Here is an 11,950-nt window from a genome sequence, read left to right as displayed (position 1 = left end):
ATAAGTGGGATTACTGTATAATGTGACACAAATTGAATAGAATGAGAAAGAAAATTAGAACTATGTCCTTGTTGTCTGAGACTGATCTGTCAAGAGATACGATGTATCTGTTTTTTCAGTTCAACATAAAAATACAGTACAATGTCCTATAATACTTTACAACATAAAAACATAGTGGAATGTTATATGTGCTATATAACATATATATGGTAAAAAAATGTTAATCATTTTTTAATTTAGTCTTAGCTAAACGGTTATCTAATTATGAACATTAAATACAATGTTCCCCTTACATATCATTTCCATGAACCATAAAACTCTTAAGAAAAACTTATATACTAGACATATTTTTTTAGCTACACACATTTTAGAAATCAATACAATATTGTAAAAATGGTCCATGATCAGAATAAACTAATGTGGCTATTCTGTGAATTCCCGAATGGATGAAAGTAAACCAACTAAAGGATGTCTAAATTTTACTGTCAATTCAATCCAGGTTTCTCTCCTTTAAAAATGAAGGAAGACATCTACAAACAGAGTTATAATCTCACAAGGGAACATTTATTTTCTTTCTTTATGACTCCAAGGCATCGGATAAACTTAGCTCTTTCCTCTGTGTTTAGAATGGATAGTTTTTATACTTTATTTTGAATGTGCAAGAGTGGCTGGAAGCAAAAGTCTCTGTTCTATGCATTTTAAGTAATCCCTGACATCTCAAGTAACTACTGGAAGAATGCAAATGAATGAAACCCAGAAGAGAGAAATTGAACAAAAATGAAGCATAAAGGGGACTGTGAGGCATTCTCTTTTCTGTTGAGTAAAGTTAGAAGTAATTCAGGCCCAGAGAAGGCTGTTATCATGAGATCAGTGGTGTCAGTTCCTATTTGTGTCATATGAATAGGGAATATGTATGCTAAACCAAACTTTTAAAAAAGAAAGAAGAAAATAACAAAAGGCAAGGAAAAAGTGAAAATGTGTGTTTCAATCTGAGATAAATTGTAGTTACCCTTAGCTCATGCAGAAGCTAGCAACATATGCTATAAGAGGGTGTGGAGCATAAGGCAAACTTTCCCTTTGCCCCTGAAGGTTTTGATGACAGATCAACTTACAATAAGGCAGATTAATAAGAAAAAAGATTTATTTACTTTGCACATGGAGAGAATCACAGAGTGATTACCCAATATCCCAGTGGGGTCCAGAAGTTTATATACTCTTATTTTACAGGTGAGAAGGAGATGAAGGATATAGGTAATTCTGCTTAGGAGCAATAAATTGTTACTAGGGATGATGAGTAGATTTGGGAGAATGAATGGATGGATGGGGGGAAACAGATTGACTTATAAATGATTCCCTTTGGAAATTAAAGTAACCTGAGACCCAAGTATTATCTTTAAAATAGGTTGGGCAAGGTCTGGTTGCATTCTTGATTTCTTTCCTGCAATATATTGAGATAACTGGACAGGGTAAGAAAGGCAATTGTTTTTGATGTTTCCATTTGGTTTTATGCAGATAGAGGTAAAGTTCCTTCCAAAGCCTGTTGATCTTTAATAATCTTTATATCAAGGAGTATTTTGGGGTGAATTCCATGAACTCCTTTAAAGGTGAAACAGAATATTGCTTCTTTAAATTATGAATGTGTTTCTAATAAAATTACAGTTTCCAGGGTGTTAACATTCTGGTTTCCTTATTTTCTAAGCCACACATCTTATTAAGCCCTGTGTTAATTATTACTAAAGATAGTCTGGATCATCAGCTAATTTGTTCTTCAGATCAGCCCACTAATATGAAGCATCAGCTTCCTGATTGATGGTTAATGTCAGTGAGAATTTCCTAAACAAATCAGCCATCATTTCCTTCTGAATAATAACATATTTACCAAACCTTAATCTTAAAAATGTCTTGTACTCTGTAGCAAAGTCTCTGCATCTAAAACCATGATAAGCACATATGAAAACATTGCTACCTAATATAAATTGCAAAAATGAGGTACTCATTAGTTATGATCAACAATCTACCCTAATTAGTAGAAAGTTGCCATACATTGACTATATACAATTATTTTAGTATATTTATATGTTCTAGAACATTGCCAATTATATTTATAGTGGGCTTTTTTATTTAGGTATGCAGTCAGTGGACAGCTGCTATTATAATTAAAATTATGAGATGCTCTCTCATGGCTACTATAGCTAAAATATATTTTAATTTTTGAGTTTCTAGAATGTACCTCATTGTGTGTGTGCATGTTTGTATAATCTTTTGATCATTATAACACCTGTATAAAGTTGGTATTATTACCACTTTTTAATAAATGAACATTTTAAAAGAAAAAAAGTAACATAATTCTGATGTTACTGAAAGTTCAGTACTTGTTCCTGGGGCTGAATCGTGAGAATGAAGAATGAGGACAAGTGGCTATTGCTGTTTAACTATAATTGGTGGTTTCAGTCTACCTTATCTCCAGTAAGGACAATCTTGTGACCCTTGTTGGGACAATTCTGTTGAGCCATCTCGTGTGGTTTAAGATACTAGAAAACAAACAGCAAAGAATATTTATTTTTCTGCCCCTTTGATTATTGGCTTTGGGCAGGAATGCAGGTTTTAATTCCCAAAAAGAGTGGGGGAGTTTTAAAGAGACAACTCATAAAACATTTTGTTGATCTTTACCTCTGTTACACCACCAACCTATTGCTCATATGTGAGAATGCTTTTCCTTTATCTCCATAGAAATTTGTGTTTAGCCACAAGACTGACTGTGAAGGAATAGGCTACTATAACCTGATTGTTTTGTTACATGGGACAATGGAAAGAAATGGTGTGATAAATAGTTGAATATTTCATTATAAAGTAGAAATATATCTGAAGGCGAGACGATATAAACAAAAGAATTTAAACTGAAAATAAACAAAAAAGTGAAGTAATAAGTATTTACCAAAGTTTTAAATTTTAACTTTTTGTAAAGCACAGATTAATCTCAATATTTCATTGAATTTCTGTTGGTCACAATGAGTTGCCTTGATTTAAGCTACGTAAGGCCAATGGAGCACAAATCCTCTAGTTTAGCCAGCCATTCATGCTTGGATTGAGATAATATGCAAATTAGGATAGTTTAGTTAAAATACTGATTTTATCTGCACATTCAAAGAAGACAATTTAAACAAATGTCCATGTATAACATTTTTGTTCAACATATTGTTTGAAATATCCAGACAATTGGAATAAACATAATCATTTTCTTTGGTTTATACAGATAGCCATAGCTATTTAGGTTTTATTTATAGACTAGTCCTAGCTTTTGAAGGGTCATGTAAACAATGTGGGGATTTTCACATATTTAGAATTAAAGACTTTTTCATGAAATTTATAATATCTATGTCTGAAAAAAACAACTTGGCACCACTGAAGCAAAAATTCATTATGAAATTGGATTTACTTATTTGTTTCATCATAATTTTTCATTTGTTCTCTAATTCAGGAAATAATTACTAGCCTATTTTATTCCAGGTGCTGTTTCTGAGAGTGGGTATATGATAGTAAACAAAAATCACAAACATTTCTGAACTTTTCTAGGTAGTGAAGTGGTCTGTTTGGTTCTAGTGGAGTGAGTCAGGAAGGGGGAACTAGTAGAGCTGAAATCAGAGAATAAATACAGAAAGCAAGAAGGAAGGGATAGGTTTTGAAAAAAAATTGCAATGAACTTAAGGATTTTTTTTTCATCGATGGGAAGAATTAGAGATTTTTTTTTTTTGATAGGTTTTTAAAAAGATCACTCTGGCTACGCTCAGTGGACAAAAGTGAGTGCAAAAGAATAGGTAAGAAGATAATTTCTTCACACAAAAGATGATAGTGTGGTTTTCACCAATTGGCATTTGCTGATGGATGGAATACAGGATGTGAAATAAAAAGGCAATGATGAGACCAAGAGCTTTTGGCAACTTTTTGTGTGTTTTTCAAGGATTTGTATTTATCTGAGTAACTCGAACAACCTGCCATTTTATGATAAGGGGAAGACAATGGAAAGAACAGATTTGGGCAGTTGTGAAGATCAGAAGTTCTCTTGGCAGTATTAATTTTTTGAAATGTCTGTAGACACTTAAGATGTTGAATAGACAGTTGTATACATGAATTTGATGTTCAAGGGGATATTACCACTGGATATACCTTTGGGAGTTATAATCATGGAGATGACCATGAGACTAAATGAGGTCACCAAGCGAGAAGTTATCCATAGGTACACCTTGAGTCTTCCAACTCATCCAGGTTGGAAGATGAGTAAGGAGCAAAGGGACAGAGAAAGAGAGTCTAGGGAGGGAGAGCACTCAGGAGAGTAAGATGTCCTGGAAGCCAAGGAAGAATGCAGATCGACGAAATGCTACCAATAGAAAAGTAAAATGACAATGAAGAATTGACTCCAGGGTTTTGTAATGTGGAAATCTTTGACAACCTGGGCAAGAGAAGTTTCAATGGAACCATGTAGGTTACAGTCTGATTGCAGTACTTCAAGAGACTAGATGGAGAGGTCAGAGATAAAAGGTAGACACACATCAGGAATTTTGCTATGAAGGACAGTAAAAAAAAAAAAAAAAAGAACAGCAATTGGTGAAGGAAGTGGTATAAAGACAGAGGGTTTTTGTTAAGATGGTGGAAATTATAGCATATTTGCTGTCTGATAAAAATAATTTTGCAGAGAGGAATTTTTATTCTGCATTCAGAAAGCTAAGCTAAAGATATTCCAAGCATTGCAGTAGCTTTCCCTCAGAGCAACTTGAGAATTTGAGACTGAGCTCAAAACCACTATGAAAAATTTGCATAAGTCAAGGATATAAATTCAAGCTCCTTGAATATGCAGTCCAACTTGTCATATGTTTTGTTCGTCCATTATGTATTTTATTTTTGATTGCAGGCTTAGATCTTTTGTCTGGTAGATGTTGTTTTAACTTGTTGATAATGACTCAGAAAATAAAGCACTGTCTGCTAACAAAGAAAGCTGCTAACGGAGAAAGCAATTAAATCCTGTATTGACTCTTTCTTAGTGAGTTACAATGCAGAAACTCATGTGCAAAGTAACTCGGTGGAGTTACTTTGGCACCATTGTTCATTTAAAGGAATGAATGTCATGTTTGGGAAAGGACTTGGACTGATAGCTCTCAAGATGGATGTTTTTCTTTCTTATTCAGTGAACAGGTACAATACAGAAATCCGAATTCCAAACTTCGCTTTCTATTCTGCCATAAGTTATAAAGTTTGCATTTCTCATATTTTTGGCTCCTAAGCAAAAATTGCATGAGGTTTCTGTCCTTGGAATTTTCCTTGGGAGGTTGTTTTCTGAAATTTTTGGTTTGTGGGCAGCAAGAGTTTGATGGAGTAATCACTAAAGATGATTGGATGTTTAAAAATGGAGATGAATGGATGTTTAAAAATTCAGCAAATTTAGCCCAAATTGTATCTGTTGAAATTCTAATATAAAATGACCGAAGTGGTATGCCCTAGTCCCCTTAAGTTCAAGAATACCCTTAAGAGTTTATCTTCAGCAGTTATCAATATATTTCACATTTGGAGCGGGACTTGTTTGGGATTTTTCATACTTATCTATTCGTGCCCTATACTTCATTCATGTTTTATAGGCACTTAGATGGCTCAGAAGAAAAAGGAAAGAAAAGCAGTAAAGTGGGTTAGTGGAGAAGGCAGGGTTCAGTTCTTAGTCTTCTTAAGCAGATAAATTATGAGTGAGCAAGTTCAAAAATTTACCTTTTTTATTTTGAGTTATTAAGAAATTGAGTGTTTTACATAAGTCTAGGAAAAGTACATTGTGTGGTTTTGGACTTATCAAAAAAACTAGTACTTTAAGCCCAATGTGTATATAACTCTGTTATATAAAGGCCACAGAAAATCTTATCTCTTTATAGTACCAAGAACTTTCATATATGGATAGTATACTATTTTGTCTATAAATTCCTCTTTATGGGTTAAGTATTCAGATAGTCATCACATATAAACATATTTGAGATTATGAATTGATATCACAAATTTGAGAGATGGACTGAACTTTGGTAAGTTACACAATGTAATGATACGTAATATTTTCATAGTTTGTTTTCAAGAATCTTTTTATAAGAAAATTTTTACTAAGGTAAGTGTAAAGGTTGCATTCTAATTTTATGGTGAAATAATCTACCATAAAATTACTATTATTCTTGGTAGATGTTATAGGCATATTTTTCTTTTTTATATTCTTCTATATTTTTCAATGTTTTAAGTTAAAAATACAAAAAAATTATGAAACAGCCAATGATGAAACAGGATCTAGTTAAATAGACATTTAACTAGAATATCCACTAAGGTGGATATTTTGGTTATATTATAATAAACTCACCAAATTTGAAGGCAGTAAATTTAAAACATGAGTATTAAAATTTTATCAATAAAAGAACACTTTGTTCAAATAAAAATCTTCTGTGACAACCCAATAAGCAATAAGTGGCATAATAGCTAATCACATAAATATCTAGTATTATGGACCTGCAATCCTTCCCTCCCTCCATGTTTTTCCATTCCCACACCCATTCTCTATTCCCTTCATGCTTGCCAGTAACTGATATTTAAAACTTGAGATGTGTGGCTGAGGGGGTAGACAAATTTGCGTAACTAACTGGAATATAAAGGTATATGACTACAACTTCTTTTCCTTTAACTGGTTATTGGAACTCCTTGGAGTGAATTTGCATGGCACTAACAGAGATAATAGGGAAGGAGGTTCTTCACATAGGAGTCATTCCTCATTCCAGTAATGCAAAGGAGGAGGAAAAGAGAAAATTTTAGAAGTCTTGATTTTGGAACTAAATTGTGTTAAATGGCCCAAAACGATTATTCAGCTTACGCCAGTGAAGTGGCAGACACCAGAGGGTGTTGAATAACAGTCTTCCCAATAACATGAGAAATTCTACTGTTACATAGAGTGCAGTTTGAAAACTACTGATTTGCAAGATTGACCCAGTTACAATTAAATTAATGTACGTGAATGTATGTGTCTTTGACTAGCTAAGACTGCATAGTATTTCATTGGTTGGTGAGCTAGCAAATAAGATTGAGAGAGCCAGTGAGGGAAGAGGAAAAGACTATGACATCATTGAAGCTACAGAAAGAATATTTGAAGGTAAGAGTGGTCAACTGTTTGAATATTTTTTCATATTTTTTTATTAAGCAAATACTCATTGAGTATCTTACCAGGCCCCACGAACTATGCTAGGCACTGGGGAAAAAAACACCTATTTTAATGTAGATAGTCATTTTTTAAAATTTATAATTGGGTAGAACTATCTGCTCAATTAACCTCATTAAAGGAAGATTTTCTACCATATGATGGAGGCTTTTCTGGGAGTGCTGACATTTACTGGTAGCATAAACTTACAGGAATTTGATTTGAAAATGAAAATTATTTAATATAATAAATGCCATAATTAAACAAGAACTAGAATTATCTCACTTTCTACCTGAGAATAATTGAAATGAAATGAAGTCTTGACTTACTGGAAAGCTCAAAAAAGTCATTGAGCTCATCAAAACTAATGACTAAAAACAATTACTATTGCTGATTTTTTTTGTTCAAAGAGTATTATTGAAATTTTTGTATTTTTTATTTCTGCTTGAGACTTTGCATTTAACTGAAAGGAAATTATAAAAGTACTACAGCAACATCTGTTCTAGCTATATTTTATATGTGATGTCACATCAAGCCCACATAATATAATTATTATAAAACTTGTTAATGATCATAGACTTCTGCATAGGAAATTATTTTAAATTTGAACAAGCAAATAATATAATTCAAGATAACATTTTCAGAAATATAGTTCTAAACAGGTTAGATTTAAAGCATATGATTCGTATTAACCAAGTGATCATAACACCAAAAGCCAAGTTCTGTATTTTCGACTACTAGTTCATAATGACTCACCTTATCAAGGACAGACACTATTACATTATTTCCTCTGGCAAGTACCAGATCAGCCATGGATAGACACAAGTCGTTTGATTTGAATTAAATAAAATATCCTTCCTATCTTAAATTTTGTTTGAGCATGTATATTTCTTATAAAGAATAGCCTGTCTTAAGATTTTAGAAATTATGTACTGCCTACTCCACTCATGTGGGCCTGTATTCGACACATCATAAAGTTGTGTAACAGAGTTTATCAATTCAATCACCGTTGGGGTCTGGCAGTCACTAGGTGATCATTTGCTTGTTTTACATTAATGAATGAAATGCGTCCAGATTTCAGTATGATGGCATTAGTTGGCATATTAGGGAGAAGGAGATAATACTTTTGAAAAATAAGATCTGTATTCTCATTTTTGTCATTATGACCAAATATATAGTCTAAAACTAACTTCCAAACACAAAGTACAAAAAATGCTGGATGATATCTATATCTATATAGAGAGAAGGATATATATGTGTGTGTGTGTGTGTGTGTATACTTATGTGTGTGTATATATATACCTGTAACTGTATACATGTAACTGTATATATGTACAGAGAGAGAAAGTGAGAGAGAAAAAGCATGTGCTAAGCACCCAATAAATTAAGAGAAATGCCATATAGTCCTATCCCACAAGTAGAAAGAGAAAAGAGAGGAGGAAAGGTAAGAATTCATCAAGACAACCTAAGATAATTTTCTTAATACTATCAAATAAGTATTTTAATATGTTTACTGGTAAAATAAGCAATGAAAATATAGCTAAAGGATAAGAGATTCTAAAAAATTAACAGGCAGATTTGAAAAGAACTAAAATAGACATTCTATAATATAAATTGAGATCTGAATTTCAATAAATATTAATCAGAAGTTTAGACACAACTGAATATATACTTTTAATAATCTCTCTGTTAGGTTATTGATATGGATAACCTGGAGCAGGTTGAGAAAGTTAAAATTAGTCGTATTCAGGTTGAGAAAAAAGTAAAAGATACAAAGGCCTGTATTCATCTGACTTTCCTACTTAAAATTTATATACATATATATAAGTATATTTTTGTATATGTATATCAGAACACTAGAAATAAAAATTGAAACATTTTTATATTTTATTATAGCATAAATGGTAGCAAAAAAGCTTAAAATAATCTCTGAACTCTGGTAGGAAATCAGAGAGTATATTTGAAGTTGGAATGTTGTACAATATTAAAACAGTAGAGCTAACTGTGATTTTATACAGGACATCTGAAATGAATCTCTATGTGCTCTGACATAAGATGTGCGCTAACTTAATAACATAAGTCATGTGCTAACTTCTGGGGAAGAGGAAAGCAGTAGATGTTTGAGATAAAGCCAAAAGAAATTACTCAGCAATAGTCTTTGCTAGTAGATAGCTAGCACTTTGATAGCGGATAGCGGATCAGTGTCCTCTAATCCACATTTCTGTTCAAGATATTTGAGATAAAGCCAAAAGACATTATTCAGCAATAGTCTTTGCTAGTGGATAGCTACCACTTTGATAGTGGATCAGTGGCCACTAATCCTAATTTCTGTGTCCTAAAGCTCTTGGAGAGCACAGACTTGACTCCAGCCCACGTGCCCATTTCATTTCAGTAGGGGTTATATAGGCCAGTAGTTCATAAACTTTTGCGATGTCTCAAATAACTCTGAGAAATCTGATGCTATCTATAGATCCTATGGAAAATGAACTTCTTTAAATATTGGTTTCAAATTAAAATCCCTTAAGATGAATAGTGACATTGCTCAATGTTAGGTGGTTGTCAGGATTGTGGCTTTAGATAATTGCTCCAGGTTAGAGTGGAGTTCTGGTCAGGAGGTTGTATCATCCCTGGGAAAACAGAGGACTAGAAATATACAGAATCTCTGAAACCCAGCCAATCTGGCTAGTCATCAGAAAATGCTCTAGGTTCATATAAGAAATAGAGGAAATTGAGAACAATTATATGGCTATGGTTTGAGGGCAGGTGAGCTCAGTGAACAAGCAGGTGGCACCTTAGGGCATCAACAGGAGATCACCCTGGAGTGAGCACAAACTGGTGTATGCCTGTAAGAGAGGGTGCCAGCTGGGACTTTTTTTTTTTTTGGCAAGTGAAGGAGGCATCTGACCAAGCCATCAGAAGTTATAAATGCCATAATTGTTTTATCTTGAAAAGACCTTAAAGCACACCCATTTTAGGATCTGAGATATACATATGCAGAGAATTCAAGTGATTCACCTCAAGGTCATAGAATTTGTTTATAATAGAAATAAGACCATGACCTACAGCAATTTTCTTATGTTATTATTCATATTATGCAAAAAGTAATTGCCAGTATCAATGTTTTCCTGGTCTTTCATGAGGTTTCCCTACAGATAAATAGCTAACTAAATGAAAGCCATGTTTGCTTGTTAATACATCAATATGGCTCATGAATTTGGCACTGGCAAAGAACAGAAGTTTCCTTTCACTCAAAAATTGATTTAATAAGTTTGCTTTGACTATCAACTTCATTTTACTTATATGATATGCCTTGCAAGAAAAATATTCCTTTAATTCCTTGTTTTAGTCCCATTTGGATTTTAGCAATTAGAATTTCTTATAAACCATAAACTTTAAACATTTATTTCAACATACATAATCCTCAGATCATTGATTAAAATAAATATTTCAGTTTTATGTATGTGTTAGGGTTACATGCTATTGTAAGTGATTTAGAAAGGGAGGAAGAGACACAGAAAAGAATAAAGACCGCATGCCACCTAAAATGAAGACAAACTACCTACAGTAGTCTGGCTGGGTGGCAGTCAAGGGTCACTGGTCACTTACCCATCTTACCACTTGGTGAAGATGTCTGGCTCTTCTTACTCTTGAATAAATCTTCAGACAGAATTATTATTTAAAAAGAACTGAATTTTCCCTCATTAGACACAGAGGAAGAAATGTTAGGAAGAGAGGCTTGTTACACTGTGCCATTATTTCAAAACTCTTACCTCCATCTTGCTGAGCTTCCACAAAACAGCAGAGTGTGTGTGTGTGTGTGTGTGTGTGTATGTGTATGTATGTGTGTACCTAATGCCTCCCTTTTGTTTGAGATGTTGCTGATGTGCTTGGGTTCCATATGCTGTTACTTTCTTTGTGCCAATGGGTTGCATTTCACATGTAGTACCACTTCAATGATAACAATTTCAGTTTGTTTTCACATTAAGATGTAGGTAAAAGCTCTTCATTGCAGGGAAAAAAACATTTGTGTCAAAATGTTGGATTCATTTTATCTTTTTAAATATCAATTACTTTGAATTATTCCCCAACAAAATCAAAGAAGACTTTCTTCTCTAGAATTGAGAATCACAGGTAGAATTCTGTTTGCTAGGCTCTACTATGCTGTTAGAAAAACAGATTACATTGGTTACATTGATAATATAAGTTAAAATAAGAGAGAATAATGTACATACAAGCTTAAAACAGCAAACATTATATATAGTAAGTCCTCAGTGTCGTCAATGGGGTCTTGGAAACTGCAACTTTTTATGCAAAGCAATGTACAAGAGGACCTCAATGTCATTTCATTCAACATTGTTTCCTTATAATGTTGATGGGAAAAAAATGGCTTCGTTATGTCATTTTGTTTAGAGTCACTGCTTCCAAGACCCTATTCAGAATGTTAAGTGGGGACTTACTGTACATCATTGATTTTTAGGAACACCCTAGATCGTGGCTATAACAGAATGAGGTAAAATTGATCATTGAAAAGTAGGGAAAATGCTTCATTTCAAGGCTTCTAATTTGATTAATCTGAGAATGCCAGGGTATACCATAAACTAATATTAAAAATCAAAATTACCAAATTATATGATAAATATAAACATCCATTTCTAATTGTAGCAAAATATTAGTTTGATCAATCATCCTGGTTTGCCTGAGATAATGAGATTTCCAGAATTTAGGACTTTGAATGCCCAAACCAGGACA

The sequence above is a fragment of the Microcebus murinus genome, chromosome 4 (assembly GCF_040939455.1).
Source record: "Microcebus murinus isolate Inina chromosome 4, M.murinus_Inina_mat1.0, whole genome shotgun sequence".
Lineage (NCBI taxonomy): Eukaryota > Metazoa > Chordata > Mammalia > Primates > Cheirogaleidae > Microcebus > Microcebus murinus.
Note: the sequence above shows the minus strand (reverse complement) of the source record.